Raw genomic sequence first — 19,215 nt, forward strand, 5'->3', positions numbered from 1 at the left:
TTATATTTGAATATATTCCTTTTTCCACTACTACGCTCTTAGCGCTCCAAATGTCCAGTTGCATTTTCTACAGAAAGAGTGTTCAGATCTGCTCAATCAAAAGTATGGTTTAACTCTGTTAGCTGAATGCACAGAGCAGAAAGAAGTTTCACCGAATGATTCTGTGTAGTTTATATTTGAAGACATTCCTTTTTCCACTATTACCCTCTTAGCGCTCCGAATCTCCACTTGCATTTTCTACAAAAAGAGTGTTTCATAACTGCTCAATCAAAAATATGTTTTATCTCTGTTAACTGAATTTTCAGATCAGAAATAAGTTTCACAGAATGCATCTGTGTAGTTTTTATTTGAAGATATTCTTTTTCCCAATGTAGGCCTCTTAGCGCTTAGCATGTCCAATTGCAGTTTCTACAGAAAGAGTGTTTCAGAACGGCTCAATCAAAAGTAAGGTTCAACTCTGTTAGTTGAATGCACAGAACAGAAAGAATTTTCACAGAATGCTACTGTGTAGTTTATATTTGAATATATTCCTTTTTCCACTATTACCCTCTTAGCGCTCCGAATGTCCACTTGCATTTTCTACAGAAAGAGTGTTCAGAACTGCGCAATCAAAAGTATGGTTTAACTCTGTTAGCTTAATGAACATATCAGAAATAAGTTTCACACAATGCTTCTGTGTAGTTTTTATTTGAAGATATTATTTTTCCCAATAGAGGCCTCTTAGCGCTCAGAATGTCCAATTGCAGTTTCTACAGAAAGAGTGTTTCAGAAAGGCTCAATCAAAAGTAAGGTTCAACTCTGTTAGTTGAATGCACAGAACAGAAAGAAGTTTCATACAATGCTTCTGTGTAGTTTATATTTGAACATATTCTTTTTTCCACTATTACCCACTTAGCGCTACGAATGTCCAGTTGCATTTTCTACAGACAGAGTGTTTCAAAACTGCTCAATCAAAGTATGGTTTAACTCTGTTAGCTGAATGCTCAGATCAGAAAGAAGTTTCACAAAATGCTTCTGTGTAGTTTATATTTGAATATATTCCTTTTTCCACTACTACACTCTTAGCGCTCCAAATGTCCAGTTGCATTTTCTACAGAAAGAGTGTTCAGATCTGCTCAATCAAAAGTATGGTTTAACTCTGTTAGCTGAATGCACAGATCAGAAAGAAGTTTCACAGAATGATTCTGTGTAGTTTATATTTGGAGACATTCCTTTTTCCACTATTACCCTCTTAGCGCTCCGAATCTCCACTTGCATTTTCTACAGAAAGAGTGTTTCAGAACGGCTCAATCAAAACTAAAGTTCAACTCTTTTAGTTGAACAAACAGAACAGAAAGTAGTTTCACACAATTCTTCTGTGTAGTTTTTATTTGTAGACATTCTTTTTCCCAATATAGGCCTCTTAGCGCTCAGAATGTCCAATTGCAGTTTCTACAGAAAGAGTTTTTCAGAACGGCTCAATCAAAAGTAAGGTTCAACCCTGTTAGTTGAATGCACAGAACAGAAAGAAGTTTCATACAATGCTTCTGTGTAGTTTATATTTGAACATATTCTTTTTTCCACTATTACCAACTTAGCGCTACGAATGTCCGGTTGCATTTTCTACAGACAGAGTGTTTCAAAACTGCTCAATCAAAAGTATGGTTTAACTCTGTTAGCTGAATGCTCAGATCAGAAAGAAGTTTCACAGAATGCTTCTGTGTAGTTTATATTTGAATATATTCCTTTTTCCACTACTACGCTCTTAGCGCTCCAAATGTCCAGTTGCATTTTCTACAGAAAGAGTGTTCAGATCTGCTCAATCAAAAGTATGGTTTAACTCTGTTAGCTGAATGCACAGAGCAGAAAGAAGTTTCACCGAATGATTCTGTGTAGTTTATATTTGAAGACATTCCTTTTTCCACTATTACCCTCTTAGCGCTCCGAATCTCCACTTGCATTTTCTACAAAAAGAGTGTTTCATAACTGCTCAATCAAAAATATGTTTTATCTCTGTTAACTGAATTTACAGATCAGAAATAAGTTTCACAGAATGCATCTGTGTAGTTTTTATTTGAAGATATTCTTTTTCCCAATATAGGACTCTTAGCGCTTAGCATGTCCAATTGCAGTTTCTCCAGAAAGAGTGTTTCAGAACGGCTCAATCAAAAGTAAGGTTCAACTCTGTTAGTTGAATGCACAGAACAGAAAGAATTTTCACAGAATGCTACTGTGTAGTTTATATTTGAATATATTACTTTTTCCACTATTACCCTCTTAGCGCTCCGAATGTCCACTTGCATTTTCTACAGAAAGAGTGTTCAGAACTGCGCAATCAAAAGTATGGTTTAACTCTGTTAGCTTAATGAACATATCAGTAATAAGTTTCACACAATGCCTCTGTGTAGTTTTTATTTGAAGATATTATTTTTCCCAATATAGGCCTCTTAGCGCTCAGAATGTCCAATTGCAGTTTCTACAGAAAGAGTGTTTCAGAAAGGCTCAATCAAAAGTAAGGTTCAACTCTGTTATTTGAATGCACAGAACAGAAAGAAGTTTCATACAATGTTTCTGTGTAGTTTATATTTGAACATATTCTTTTTTCCACTATTACCCACTTAGCGCTACGAATGTCCAGTTGCATTTTCTACAGACAGAGTGTTTCAAAACTACTCAATCAAAAGTATGGTTTAACTCTGTTAGCTGAATGCTCAGATCAGAAAGAAGTTTCACAGAATGCTTCTGTGTAGTTTATATTTGAATTTATTCCTTTTTCCACTACTACTCTCTTAGCGCTCCAAATGTCCAGTTGCATTTTCTACAGAAAGAGTGTTCAGATCTGCTCAATCAAAAGTATGGTTTTACTCTGTTAGCTGAATGCACAGATCAGAAAGAAGTTTCACAGAATGATTCTGTGTAGTTTATATTTGGAGACATTCCTTTTTCCACTATTACCCTCTTAGCGCTCCGAATCTCCACTTGCATTTTCTACAGAAAGAGTGTTTCAGAACGGCTCAATCAAAACTAAGGTTCAACTCTTTTAGTTGATCAAACAGATCAGAAAGAAGTTTCACACAATTCTTCTGTGCAGTTTTTATTTGTAGACATTCTTTTTCCCAATATAGGCCTCTTAGCGCTCAGAATGTCCAATTGCAGTTTCTACAGAAAGAGTGTTTCAGAACGGCTCAATCAAAAGTAAGGTTCAACTCTGTTAGTTGAATGCACAGACCAGAAAGAAGTTTCATACAATGCTTCTGTGTAGTTTATATTTGAACATATTCTTTTTTCCACTATTACCCACTTAGCGCTACGAATGTCCAGTTGCATTTTCTACAGACAGAGTGTTTCCAAACTGCTCAATCAAAAGTATGGTTTAACTATGTTAGCTGAATGCTCAGATCAGAAAGAAGTTTCACAGAATGCTTCTGTGTAGTTTATATTTGAATATATTCCTTTTTCCACTACTACGCTCTTAGCGCTCCAAATGTCCAGTTGCATTTTCTACAGAAAGAGTGTTCAGATCTGCTCAATCAAAAGTATGGTTTAACTCTGTTAGCTGAATGCACAGAGCAGAAAGAAGTTTCACCGAATGATTCTGTGTAGTTTATATTTGAAGACATTCCTTTTTCCACTATTACCCTCTTAGCGCTCCGAATCTCCACTTGCATTTTCTACAAAAAGAGTGTTTAATAACTGCCCAATCAAAAATATGTTTTATCTCTGTTAACTGAATTTACAGATCAGAAATAAGTTTCACAGAATGCATCTGTGTAGTTTTTATTTGAATATATTCTTTTTCCCAATGTAGGCCTCTTAGCGCTTAGCATGTCCAATTGCAGTTTCTACAGAAAGAGTGTTTCAGAACGGCTCAATCAAAAGTAAGGTTCAACTCTGTTAGTTGAATGCACAGAACAGAAAGAATTTTCACAGAATGCTACTGTGTAGTTTATATTTGAATATATTCCTTTTTCCACTATTACCCTCTTAGCGCTCCGATTGTCCACTTGCATTTTCTACAGAAAGAGTGTTCAGAACTGTGCAATCAAAAGTATGGTTTAACTCTGTTAGCTTAATGAACATATCAGAAATAAGTTTCACACAAGGCTTCTGTGTAGTTTTTATTTGAAGACATTCTTTTTCCCAATATAGGCCTCTTAGCGCTCAGAATGTCCAATTGCAGTTTCTACAGAAAGAGTGTTTCAGAACGGCTCAATCAAAAGTAAGGTTCAACTCTGTTAGTGGAATGCACAGAACAGAAAGAAGTTTCATACAATGCTTCTGTGTAGTTTATATTTGAACATATTCTTTTTTCCACTATTACCCGCTTAGCGCTACGAATGTCCAGTTGCATTTTCTACAGACAGAGTGTTTCAAAACTGCTCAATCAAAAGTATGGTTTAACTCTGTTAGCTGAATGCTCAGATCAGAAAGAAGTTTCACAGAATGCTTCTGTGTAGTTTATATTTGAATATATTCCTTTTTCCACTACTACGCTCTTAGTGCTCCAAATGTCCAGTTGCATTTTCTACAGAAAGAGTGTTCAGATCTGCTCAATCAAAAGTATGCTTTAACTCTGTTAGCTGAATGCACAGATCAGAAAGAAGTTTCACTGAATGATTCTGTGTAGTTTATATTTGGAGACATTCCTTTTTCCACTATTACCCTCTTAGCTCTCCGAATCTCCACTTGCATTTTCTACAAAAAGAGTGTTTCATAACTGCTCAATCAAAAATATGTTTTATCTCTGTTAACTGAATTTACAGATCAGAAATAAGTTTCACAGAATGCATCTGTGTAGTTTTTATTTGAAGATATTATTTTTCCCAATATAGGACTCTTAGCGCTTAGCATGTCCAATTGCAGTTTCTCCAGAAAGAGTGTTTCAGAACGGCTCAATCAAAAGTAAGGTTCAACTCTGTTAGTTGAATGCACAGAACAGAAAGAATTTTCACAGAATGCTACTGTGTAGTTTATATTTGAATATATTCCTTTTTCCACTATTACCCTCTTAGCGCTCCGAATGTCCACTTGCATTTTCTACAGAAAGAGTGTTCAGAACTGCGCAATCAAAAGTATGGTTTAACTCTGTTAGCTTAATGAACATATCAGTAATAAGTTTCACACAATGCTTCTGTGTAGTTTTTATTTGAAGATATTATTTTTCCCAATATAGGCCTCTTAGCGCTCAGAATGTCCAATTGCAGTTTCTACAGAAAGAGTGTTTCAGAAAGGCTCAATCAAAAGTAAGGTTCAACTCTGTTATTTGAATGCACAGAACAGAAAGAAGTTTCATACAATGCTTCTGTGTAGTTTATATTTGAACATATTCTTTTTTCCACTATTACCCACTTAGCGCTACGAATGTGCAGTTGCATTTTCTACAGACAGAGTGTTTCAAAACTACTCAATCAAAAGTATGGTTTAACTCTGTTAGCTGAATGCTCAGATCAGAAAGAAGTTTCACAGAATGCTTCTGTGTAGTTTATATTTGAATTTATTCCTTTTTCCACTACTACTCTCTTAGCGCTCCAAATGTCCAGTTGCATTTTCTACAGAAAGAGTGTTCAGATCTGCTCAATCAAAAGTATGGTTTTACTCTGTTAGCTGAATGCACAGATCAGAAAGAAGTTTCACAGAATGATTCTGTGTAGTTTATATTTGGAGACATTCCTTTTTCCACTATTACCCTCTTAGCGCTCCGAATCTCCACTTGCATTTTCTACAGAAAGAGTGTTTCAGAACGGCTCAATCAAAACTAAGGTTCAACTCTTTTAGTTGATCAAACAGATCAGAAAGAAGTTTCACACAATTCTTCTGTGCAGTTTTTATTTGTAGACATTCTTTTTCCCAATATAGGCCTCTTAGCGCTCAGAATGTCCAATTGCAGTTTCTACAGAAAGAGTGTTTCAGAACGGCTCAATCAAAAGTAAGGTTCAACTCTGTTAGTTGAATGCACAGAACAGAAAGAAGTTTCATACAATGCTTCTGTGTAGTTTATATTTGAACATATTCTTTTTTCCACTATTACCCACTTAGCGCTACGAATGTCCAGTTGCATTTTCTACAGACAGAGTGTTTCCAAACTGCTCAATCAAAAGTATGGTTTAACTATGTTAGCTGAATGCTCAGATCAGAAAGAAGTTTCACAGAATGCTTCTGTGTAGTTTATATTTGAATATATTCCTTTTTCCACTACTACGCTCTTAGCGCTCCAAATGTCCAGTTGCATTTTCTACAGAAAGAGTGTTCAGATCTGCTCAATCAAAAGTATGGTTTAACTCTGTTAGCTGAATGCACAGAGCAGAAAGAAGTTTCACCGAATGATTCTGTGTAGTTTATATTTGAAGACATTCCTTTTTCCACTATTACCCTCTTAGCGCTCCGAATCTCCACTTGCATTTTCTACAAAAAGAGTGTTTAATAACTGCCCAATCAAAAATATGTTTTATCTCTGTTAACTGAATTTACAGATCAGAAATAAGTGTCACAGAATGCATCTGTGTAGTTTTTATTTGAAGATATTCTTTTTCCCAATATAGGCCTCTTAGCGCTCAGAATGTCCAATTGCAGTTTCTACAGAAAGAGTTTTTCAGAACGGCTCAATCAAAAGTAAGGTTCAACTCTGTTAGTTGAATGCACAGAACAGAAAGAAGTTTCATACAATGCTTCTGTGTAGTTTATATTTGAACATATTCTTTTTTCCACTATTACCAACTTAGCGCTACGAATGTCCAGTTGCATTTTCTACAGACAGAGTGTTTCAAAACTGCTCAATCAAAAGTATGGTTTAAATCTGTTAGCTGAATGCTCAGATCAGAAAGAAGTTTCACAGAATGCTTCTGTGTAGTTTATATTTGAATATATTCCTTTTTCCACTACTACGCTCTTAGCGCTCCAAATGTCCAGTTGCATTTTCTACAGAAAGAGTGTTCAGGTCTGCTCAATCAAAAGTATGGTTTAACTCTGTTAGCTGAATGCACAGAGCAGAAAGAAGTTTCACCGAATGATTCTGTGTAGTTTATATTTGAAGACATTCCTTTTTCCACTATTACCCTCTTAGCGCTCCGAATCTAAACTTGCATTTTCTACAAAAAGAGTATTTCATAACTGCTCAATCAAAAATATGTTTTATCTCTGTTAACTGAATTTACAGATCAGAAATAAGTTTCACAGAATGCATCTGTGTAGTTTTTATTTGAAGATATTCTTTTTCCCAATGTCGGCCTCTTAGCGCTTAGCATGTCCAATTGCAGTTTCTACAGAAAGAGTGTTTCAGAACGGCTAAATCAAAAGTAAGGTTCAACTCTGTTAGTTGAATGCACAGAACAGAAAGAATTTTCACAGAATGCTACTGTGTAGTTTATATTTGAATATATTCCTTTTTCCACTATTACCCTCTTAGCGCTCCGAATGTCCACTTGCATTTTCTACAGAAAGAGTGTTCAGAACTGCGCAATCAAAAGTATGGTTTAACTCTGTTAGCTTAATGAACATATCAGAAATAAGTTTCACACAATGCTTCTGTGTAGTTTTTATTTGAAGATATTATTTTTCCCAATAGAGGCCTCTTAGCGCTCAGAATGTCCAATTGCAGTTTCTACAGAAAGAGTGTTTCAGAAAGGCTCAATCAAAATTAAGGTTCAACTCTGTTAGTTGAATGCACAGAACAGAAAGAAGTTTCATACAATGCTTCTGTGTAGTTTATATTTGAACATATTCTATTTTCCACTATTACCCACTTAGTGCTACGAATGTCCAGTTGCATTTTCTACAGACAGAGTGTTTCAAAACTGCTCAATCAAAGTATGGTTTAACTCTGTTAGCTGAATGCTCAGATCAGAAAGAAGTTTCACAGAATGCTTCTGTGTAGTTTATATTTGAATATATTCCTTTTTCCACTACTACACTCTTAGCGCTCCAAATGTCCAGTTGCATTTTCTACAGAAAGAGTGTTCAGATCTGCTCAATCAAAAGTATGGTTTAACTCTGTTAGCTGAATGCACAGATCAGAAAGAAGTTTCACAGAATGATTCTGTGTAGTTTATATTTGGAGACATTCCTTTTTCCACTATTACCCTCTTAGCGCTCCGAATCTCCACTTGCATTTTCTACAGAAAGAGTGTTTCAGAACGGCTCAATCAAAACTAAAGTTCAACCCTTTTAGTTGAACAAACAGAACAGAAAGTAGTTTCACACAATTCTTCTGTGTAGTTTTTATTTGTAGACATTCTTTTTCCCAACATAGGCCTCTTAGCGCTCAGAATGTCCAATTGCAGTTTCTACAGAAAGAGTTTTTCAGAACGGCTCAATCAAAAGTAAGGTTCAACTCTGTTAGTTGAATGCACAGAACAGAAAGAAGTTTCATACAATGCTTCTGTGTAGTTTATATTTGAACATATTCTTTTTTCCACTATTACCAACTTAGCGCTACGAATGTCCAGTTGCATTTTCTACAGACAGAGTGTTTCAAAACTGCTCAATCAAAAGTATGGTTTAACTCTGTTAGCTGAATGCTCAGATCAGAAAGAAGTTTCACAGAATGCTTCTGTGTAGTTTATATTTGAATATATTCCTTTTTCCACTACTACGCTCTTAGCGCTCCAAATGTCCAGTTGCATTTTCTACAGAAAGAGTGTTCAGATCTGCTCAATCAAAAGTATGGTTTAACTCTGTTAGCTGAATGCACAGAGCAGAAAGAAGTTTCACCGAATGATTCTGTGTAGTTTATATTTGAAGACATTCCTTTTTCCACTATTACCCTCTTAGCGCTCCGAATCTCCACTTGCATTTTCTACAAAAAGAGTGTTTCATAACTGCTCAATCAAAAATATGTTTTATCTCTGTTAACTGAATTTTCAGATCAGAAATAAGTTTCACAGAATGCATCTGTGTAGTTTTTATTTGAAGATATTCTTTTTCCCAATGTAGGCCTCTTAGCGCTTAGCATGTCCAATTGCAGTTTCTACAGAAAGAGTGTTTCAGAACGGCTCAATCAAAAGTAAGGTTCAACTCTGTTAGTTGAATGCACAGAACAGAAAGAATTTTCACAGAATGCTACTGTGTAGTTTATATTTGAATATATTCCTTTTTCCACTATTACCCTCTTAGCGCTCCGAATGTCCACTTGCATTTTCTACAGAAAGAGTGTTCAGAACTGCGCAATCAAAAGTATGGTTTAACTCTGTTAGCTTAATGAACATATCAGAAATAAGTTTCACACAATGCTTCTGTGTAGTTTTTATTTGAAGATATTATTTTTCCCAATAGAGTCCTCTTAGCGCTCAGAATGTACAATTGCAGTTTCTACAGAAAGAGTGTTTCAGAAAGGCTCAATCAAAAGTAAGGTTCAACTCTGTTAGTTGAATGCACAGAACAGAAAGAAGTTTCATACAATGCTTCTGTGTAGTTTATATTTGAACATATTCTTTTTTCCACTATTACCCACTTAGCGCTACGAATGTCCAGTTGCATTTTCTACAGACAGAGTGTTTCAAAACTGCTCAATCAAAAGTATGGTTTAACTCTGTTAGCTGAATGCTCAGATCAGAAAGAAGTTTCACAGAATGCTTCTGTGTAGTTTATATTTGAATATATTCCTTTTTCCACTACTACACTCTTAGCGCTCCAAATGTCCAGTTGCATTTTCTACAGAAAGAGTGTTCAGATCTGCTCAATCAAAAGTATGGTTTAACTCTGTTAGCTGAATGCACAGATCAGAAAGAAGTTTCACAGAATGATTCTGTGTAGTTTATATTTGGAGACATTCCTTTTTCCACTATTACCCTCTTAGCGCTCCGAATCTCCACTTGCATTTTCTACAGAAAGAGTGTTTCAGAACGGCTCAATCAAAACTCAAGTTCAACTCTTTTAGTTGAACAAACAGAACAGAAAGTAGTTTCACACAATTCTTCTGTGTAGTTTTTATTTGTAGACATTCATTTTCCCAATATAGGCCTCTTAGCGCTCAGAATGTCCAATTGCAGTTTCTACAGAAAGAGTTTTTCAGAACGGCTCAATCAAAAGTAAGGTTCAACTCTGTTAGTTGAATGCACAGAACAGAAAGAAGTTTCATACAATGCTTCTGTGTAGTTTATATTTGAACATATTCTTTTTTCCACTATTACCAACTTAGCGCTACGAATGTCCAGTTGCATTTTCTACAGACAGAGTGTTTCAAAACTGCTCAATCAAAAGTATGGTTTAACTCTGTTAGCTGAATGCTCAGATCAGAAAGAAGTTTCACAGAATGCTTCTGTGTAGTTTATATTTGAATATATTCCTTTTTCCACTACTACGCTCTTAGCGCTCCAAATGTCCAGTTGCATTTTCTACAGAAAGAGTGTTCAGATCTGCTCAATCAAAAGTATGGTTTAACTCTGTTAGCTGAATGCACAGAGCAGAAAGAAGTTTCACCGAATGATTCTGTGTAGTTTATATTTGAAGACATTCCTTTTTCCACTATTACCCTCTTAGCGCTCCGAATCTCCACTTGCATTTTCTACAAAAAGAGTGTTTCATAACTGCTCAATCAAAAATATGTTTTATCTCTGTTAACTGAATTTTCAGATCAGAAATAAGTTTCACAGAATGCATCTGTGTAGTTTTTATTTGAAGATATTCTTTTTCCCAATGTAGGCCTCTTAGCGCTTAGCATGTCCAATTGCAGTTTCTACAGAAAGAGTGTTTCAGAACGGCTCAATCAAAAGTAAGGTTCAACTCTGTTAGTTGAATGCACAGAACAGAAAGAATTTTCACAGAATGCTACTGTGTAGTTTATATTTGAATATATTCCTTTTTCCACTATTACCCTCTTAGCGCTCCGAATGTCCACTTGCATTTTCTACAGAAAGAGTGTTCAGAACTGCGCAATCAAAAGTATGGTTTAACTCTGTTAGCTTAATGAACATATCAGAAATAAGTTTCACACAATGCTTCTGTGTAGTTTTTATTTGAAGATATTATTTTTCCCAATAGAGGCCTCTTAGCGCTCAGAATGTCCAATTGCAGTTTCTACAGAAAGAGTGTTTCAGAAAGGCTCAATCAAAAGTAAGGTTCAACTCTGTTAGTTGAATGCACAGAACAGAAAGAAGTTTCATACAATGCTTCTGTGTAGTTTATATTTGAACATATTCTTTTTTCCACTATTACCCACTTAGCGCTACGAATGTCCAGTTGCATTTTCTACAGACAGAGTGTTTCAAAACTGCTCAATCAAAGTATGGTTTAACTCTGTTAGCTGAATGCTCAGATCAGAAAGAAGTTTCACAAAATGCTTCTGTGTAGTTTATATTTGAATATATTCCTTTTTCCACTACTACACTCTTAGCGCTCCAAATGTCCAGTTGCATTTTCTACAGAAAGAGTGTTCAGATCTGCTCAATCAAAAGTATGGTTTAACTCTGTTAGCTGAATGCACAGATCAGAAAGAAGTTTCACAGAATGATTCTGTGTAGTTTATATTTGGAGACATTCCTTTTTCCACTATTACCCTCTTAGCGCTCCGAATCTCCACTTGCATTTTCTACAGAAAGAGTGTTTCAGAACGGCTCAATCAAAACTAAAGTTCAACTCTTTTAGTTGAACAAACAGAACAGAAAGTAGTTTCACACAATTCTTCTGTGTAGTTTTTATTTGTAGACATTCTTTTTCCCAATATAGGCCTCTTAGCGCTCAGAATGTCCAATTGCAGTTTCTACAGAAAGAGTTTTTCAGAACGGCTCAATCAAAAGTAAGGTTCAACCCTGTTAGTTGAATGCACAGAACAGAAAGAAGTTTCATACAATGCTTCTGTGTAGTTTATATTTGAACATATTCTTTTTTCCACTATTACCAACTTAGCGCTACGAATGTCCGGTTGCATTTTCTACAGACAGAGTGTTTCAAAACTGCTCAATCAAAAGTATGGTTTAACTCTGTTAGCTGAATGCTCAGATCAGAAAGAAGTTTCACAGAATGCTTCTGTGTAGTTTATATTTGAATATATTCCTTTTTCCACTACTACGCTCTTAGCGCTCCAAATGTCCAGTTGCATTTTCTACAGAAAGAGTGTTCAGATCTGCTCAATCAAAAGTATGGTTTAACTCTGTTAGCTGAATGCACAGAGCAGAAAGAAGTTTCACCGAATGATTCTGTGTAGTTTATATTTGAAGACATTCCTTTTTCCACTATTACCCTCTTAGCGCTCCGAATCTCCACTTGCATTTTCTACAAAAAGAGTGTTTCATAACTGCTCAATCAAAAATATGTTTTATCTCTGTTAACTGAATTTTCAGATCAGAAATAAGTTTCACAGAATGCATCTGTGTAGTTTTTATTTGAAGATATTCTTTTTCCCAATGTAGGCCTCTTAGCGCTTAGCATGTCCAATTGCAGTTTCTACAGAAAGAGTGTTTCAGAACGGCTCAATCAAAAGTAAGGTTCAACTCTGTTAGTTGAATGAACAGAACAGAAAGAATTTTCACAGAATGCTACTGTGTAGTTTATATTTGAATATATTCCTTTTTCCACTATTACCCTCTTAGCGCTCCGAATGTCCACTTGCATTTTCTACAGAAAGAGTGTTCAGAACTGCGCAATCAAAAGTATGGTTTAACTCTGTTAGCTTAATGAACATATCAGAAATAAGTTTCACACAATGCTTCTGTGTAGTTTTTATTTGAAGATATTATTTTTCCCAATAGAGTCTTCTTAGCGCTCAGAATGTCCAATTGCAGTTTCTACAGAAAGAGTGTTTCAGAAAGGCTCAATCAAAAGTAAGGTTCAACTCTGTTAGTTGAATGCACAGAACAGAAAGAAGTTTCATACAATGCTTCTGTGTAGTTTATATTTGAACATATTCTTTTTTCCACTATTACCCACTTAGCGCTACGAATGTCCAGTTGCATTTTCTACAGACAGAGTGTTTCAAAACTGCTCAATCAAAAGTGTGGTTTAACTCTGTTAGCTGAATGCTCAGATCAGAAAGAAGTTTCACAGAATGCTTCTGTGTAGTTTATATTTGAATATATTCCTTTTTCCACTACTACTCTCTAAGCACTCCAAATGTCCAGTTGCATTTTCTACAGAAAGAGTGTTCATATCTGCTCAATCAAAAGTATGTTTTAACTCTGTTAGCTGAATGCACAGATCAGAAAGAAGTTTCACAGAATGATTCTATGTAGTTTATATTTGGAGACATTTCTTTTTCCACTATTACCCTCTTAGCGCTCCGAATCTCCACTTGCATTTTCTACAGAAAGAGTGTTTCAGAACGGCTCAATCAAAACTAAGGTTCAACTCTTTTAGTTGAACAAACAGAACAGAAAGAAGTTTCACACAATTCTTCTGTGTAGTTTTTATTTGTAGACATTCTTTTTCCCAATATAGGCCTCTTAGCGCTCAGAATGTCCAATTGCAGTTTCTACAGAAAGAGTGTTTCAGAACGGCTCAATCAAAAGTAAGGTTCAACTCTGTTAGTTGAATGCACAGAACAGAAAGAAGTTTCATACAATGCTTCTGTGTAGTTTATATTTGAACATATTCTTTTCTCCACTATTACCCACTTAGCGCTACGAATGTTCAGTTGCATTTTCTACAGACAGAGTGTTTCAAACCTGCTCAATCAAAAGTATGGTTTAACTCTGTTAGCTTAATGAACATATCAGAAATAAGTTTCACACAATGCTTCTGTGTAGTTTTTATTTGAAGATATTATTTTTCCCAATATAGGCCTCTTAGCGCTCAGAATGTCCAATTGCAGTTTCTACAGAAAGAGTGTTTCAGAAAGGCTCAATCAAAAGTAAGTTTCAACTCTGTTAGTTGAATGCACAGAACAGAAAGTAGTTTCATACAATGCTTCTGTGTAGTTTATATTTGAACATATTCTTTTTTCCACTATTACCCACTTAGCGCTACGAATGTCCAGTTGCATTTTCTACAGACAGAGTGTTTCAAAACTACTCAATCAAAAGTGTGGTTTAACTCTGTTAGCTGAATGCTCAGATCAGAAAGAAGTTTCACAGAATGCTTCTGTGTAGTTTATATTTGAATATATTCCTTTTTCCACTACTACTCTCTTAGCGCTCCAAATGTCCAGTTGCATTTTCTACAGAAAGAGTGTTCAGATCTGCTCAATCAAAAGTATGGTTTAACTCTGTTAGCTGAATGCACTGATCAGAAAGAAGTTTCACAGAATGATTCTGTGTAGTTTATATTTGGAGACATTACTTTTTCCACTATTACCCTCTTAGCGCTTCGAATCTCCACTTGCATTTTCTACAGAAAGAGTGTTTCAGAACGGCTCAATCAAAACTAAGGTTCAACTCTTTTAGTTGAACAAACAGAACAGAAAGAAGTTTCACACAATTCTTCTGTGTAGTTTTTATTTGTAGACATTCTTTTTCCCAATATAGGCCTCTTAGCGCTCAGAATGTCCAATTGCAGTTTCTACAGAAAGAGTGTTTCAGAACGGCTCAATCAAAAGTAAGGTTCAACTCTGTTAGTTGAATGCACAGAACAGAAAGAAGTTTCATACAATGCTTCTGTGTAGTTTATATTTGAACATATTCTTTTCTCCACTATTACCCACTTAGCGCTACGAATGTTCAGTTGCATTTTCTACAGACAGAGTGTTTCAAAACTGCTCAATCAAAAGTATGGTTTAACACTGTTAGCTTAATGAACATATCAGAAATAAGTTTCACAAAATGCTTCTGTGTAGTTTATATTTGAATATATTCCTTTTTCCACTACTACGCTCTTAGCGCTCCAAATGTCCAGTTGCATTTTCTACAGAAAGAGTGTTCAGATCTGCTCAATCAAAAGTATGGTTTAACTCTGTTAGCTGAATGCACAGATCAGAAAGAAGTTTCACAGAATGATTCTGTGTAGTTTATATTTGGAGACATTCCTTTTTCCACTATTACCCTCTTAGCGCTCCGAATCTCCACTTGCATTTTCTACAGAAAGATTGTTTCCGAACGGCTTAATCAAAACTAAAGTTCAACTCTTTTAGTTGAACAAACAGAACAGAAAGAAGTTTCACACAATTCTTCTGTGTAGTTTTTATTTGTAGACATTCTTTTTCCCAATATAGGCCTCTTAGCGCTCAGAATGTCCAATTGCAGTTTCTACAGAAAGAGTTTTTCAGAACGGCTCAATCAAAAGTAAGGTTCAACTCTGTTAGTTGAATGCACAGAACAGAAAGTAGTTTCATACAATGCTTCTGTGTAGTTTATATTTGAACATATTCTTTTTTCCACTATTACCAACTTAGCACTACGAATGTCCAGTTGCATTTTCTACAGACAGAGTGTTTCAAAACTGCTCAATCAAAAGTATGGTTTAACTCTGTTAGCTGAATGCTCAGATCAGAAAGAAGTTTCACAGAATGCTTCTGTGTAGTTTATATTTGAATATATTCCTTTTTCCACTACTACGCTCTTAGCGCTCCAAATGTCCAGTTGCATTTTCTACAGAAAGAGTGTTCAGATCTGCTCAATCAAAAGTATGGTTTAACTCTGTTAGCTGAATGCACAGAGCAGAAAGAAGTTTCACCGAATGATTCTGTGTAGTTTATATTTGAAGACATTCCTTTTTCCACTATTACCCTCTTAGCGCTCCGAATCTCCACTTGCATTTTCTACAAAAAGAGTGTTTCATAACTGCTCAATCAAAAATATGTTTTATCTCTGTTAACTGAATTTACAGATCAGAAATAAGTTTCACAGAATGCATCTGTGTAGTTTTTATTTGAAGATATTCTTTTTCCCAATGTAGGCCTCTTTGCGCTTAGCATGTCCAATTGCAGTTTCTACAGAAAGAGTGTTTCAGAACGGCTCAATCAAAAGTAAGGTTCAACTCTGTTAGTTGAATGCACAGAACAGAAAGAATTTTCACAGAATGCTACTGTGTAGTTTATATTTGAATATATTCCTTTTTCCACTATTACCCTCTTAGCGCTCCGAATGTCCACTTGCATTTTCTACAGAAAGAGTGTTCAGAACTGCGCAATCAAAAGTATGGTTTAACTCTGTTAGCTTAATGAACATATCAGAAATAAGTTTCACACAATGCTTCTGTGTAGTTTTTATTTGAAGATATTATTTTTCCCAATAGAGGCCTCTTAGCGCTCAGAATGTCCAATTGCAGTTTCTACAGAAAGAGTGTTTCAGAAAGGCTCAATCAAAAGTAAGGTTCAACTCTGTTAGTTGAATGCACAGAACAGAAAGATGTTTCATACAATGCTTCTGTGTAGTTTATATTTGAACATATTCTTTTTTCCACTATTACCCACTTAGCGCTACGAATGTCCAGTTGCATTTTCTACAGACAGAGTGTTTCAAAACTGCTCAATCAAAAGTGTGGTTTAACTCTGTTAGCTGAATGCTCAGATCAGAAAGAAGTTTCACAGAATGCTTCTGTGTAGTTTATATTTGAATATATTCCTTTTTCCACTACTACTCTCTTAGCGCTCCAAATGTCCAGTTGCATTTTCTACAGAAAGAGTGTTCAGATCTGCTCAATCAAAAGTATGGTTTAACTCTGTTAGCTGAATGCACTGATCAGAAAGAAGTTTCACAGAATGATTCTGTGTAGTTTATATTTGGAGACATTACTTTTTCCACTATTACCCTCTTAGCGCTTCGAATCTCCACTTGCATTTTCTACAGAAAGAGTGTTTCAGAACGGCTCAATCAAAACTAAGGTTCAACTCTTTTAGTTGAACAAACAGAACAGAAAGAAGTTTCACACAATTCTTCTGTGTAGTTTTTATTTGTAGACATTCTTTTTCCCAATATAGGCCTCTTAGCGCTCAGAATGTCCAATTGCAGTTTCTACAGAAAGAGTGTTTCAGAACGGCTCAATCAAAAGTAAGGTTCAACTCTGTTAGTTGAATGCACAGAACAGAAAGAAGTTTCATACAATGCTTCTGTGTAGTTTATATTTGAACATATTCTTTTCTCCACTATTACCCACTTAGCGCTACGAATGTTCAGTTGCATTTTCTACAGACAGAGTGTTTCAAAACTGCTCAATCAAAAGTATGGTTTAACACTGTTAGCTTAATGAACATATCAGAAATAAGTTTCACAAAATGCTTCTGTGTAGTTTATATTTGAATATATTCCTTTTTCCACTACTACGCTCTTAGCGCTCCAAATGTCCAGTTGCATTTTCTACAGAAAGAGTGTTCAGATCTGCTCAATCAAAAGTATGGTTTAACTCTGTTAGCTGAATGCACAGATCAGAAAGAAGTTTCACAGAATGATTCTGTGTAGTTTATATTTGGAGACATTCCTTTTTCCACTATTAACCTCTTAGCGCTCCGAATCTCCACTTGCATTTTCTACAGAAAGATTGTTTCCGAACGGCTCAATCAAAACTAAAGTTCAACTCTTTTAGTTGAACAAACAGAACAGAAAGAAGTTTCACACAATTCTTCTGTGTAGTTTTTATTTGTAGACATTCTTTTTCCCAATATAGGCCTCTTAGCGCTCAGAATGTCCAATTGCAGTTTCTACAGAAAGAGTTTTTCAGAACGGCTCAATCAAAAGTAAGGTTCAACTCTGTTAGTTGAATGCACAGAACAGAAAGTAGTTTCATACAATGCTTCTGTGTAGTTTATATTTGAACATATTCTTTTTTCCACTATTACCAACTTAGCACTACGAATGTCCAGTTGCATTTTCTACAGACAGAGTGTTTCAAAACTGCTCAATCAAAAGTATGGTTTAACTCTGTTAGCTGAATGCTCAGATCAGAAAGAAGTTTCACAGAATGCTTCTGTGTAGTTTATATTTGAATATATTCCTTTTTCCACTACTACGCTCTTAGCGCTCCAAATGTCCAGTTGCATTTTCTACAGAAAGAGTGTTCAGATCTGCTCAATCAAAAGTATGGTTTAACTCTGTTAGCTGAATGCACAGAGCAGAAAGAAGTTTCACCGAATGATTCTGTGTAGTTTATATTTGAAGACATTCCTTTTTCCACTATTACCCTCTTAGCGCTCCGAATCTCCACTTGCATTTTCTACAAAAAGAGTGTTTCATAACTGCTCAATCAAAAATATGTTTTATCTCTGTTAACTGAATTTACAGATCAGAAATAAGTTTCACAGAATGCATCTGTGTAGTTTTTATTTGAAGATATTCTTTTTCCCAATGTAGGCCTCTTTGCGCTTAGCATGTCCAATTGCAGTTTCTACAGAAAGAGTGTTTCAGAACGGCTCAATCAAAAGTAAGGTTCAACTCTGTTAGTTGAATGCACAGAACAGAAAGAATTTTCACAGAATGCTACTGTGTAGTTTATATTTGAATATATTCCTTTTTCCACTATTACCCTCTTAGCGCTCCGAATGTCCACTTGCATTTTCTACAGAAAGAGTGTTCAGAACTGCGCAATCAAAAGTATGGTTTAACTCTGTTAGCTTAATGAACATATCAGAAATAAGTTTCACACAATGCTTCTGTGTAGTTTTTATTTGAAGATATTATTTTTCCCAATAGAGGCCTCTTAGCGCTCAGAATGTCCAATTGCAGTTTCTACAGAAAGAGTGTTTCAGAAAGGCTCAATCAAAAGTAAGGTTCAACTCTGTTAGTTGAATGCACAGAACAGAAAGATGTTTCATACAATGCTTCTGTGTAGTTTATATTTGAACATATTCTTTTTTCCACTATTACCCACTTAGCGCTACGAATGTCCAGTTGCATTTTCTACAGACAGAGTGTTTCAAAACTGCTCAATCAAAAGTGTGGTTTAACTCTGTTAGCTGAATGCTCAGATCAGAAAGAAGTTTCACAGAATGCTTCTGTGTAGTTTATATTTGAATATATTCCTTTTTCCACTACTACTCCCTTAGCGCTCCAAATGTCCAGTTGCATTTTCTACAGAAAGAGTGTTCAGATCTGCTCAATCAAAAGTATGTTTTAACTCTGTTAGCTGAATGGACAGATCAGAAAGAAGTTTCACAGAATGATTCTGTGTAGTTTATATTTGGAGACATTTCTTTTTCCACTATTACCCTCTTAGCGCTCCGAATCTCCACTTGCATTTTCTACAGAAAGAGTGTTTCAGAACGGCTCAATCAAAACTAAGGTTCAACTCTTTTAGTTGAACAAACATAACAGAAAGAAGTTTCACACAATTCTTCTGTGTAGTTTTTATTTGTAGATATTCTATTTCCCAATATAGGCCTCTTAGCGCTCAGAATGTCCAATTGCAGTTTCTACAGAAAGAGTGTTTCAGAACGGCTCAATC

This window comes from Symphalangus syndactylus, chromosome 15 (assembly GCF_028878055.3).
Source record: "Symphalangus syndactylus isolate Jambi chromosome 15, NHGRI_mSymSyn1-v2.1_pri, whole genome shotgun sequence".
Lineage (NCBI taxonomy): Eukaryota > Metazoa > Chordata > Mammalia > Primates > Hylobatidae > Symphalangus > Symphalangus syndactylus.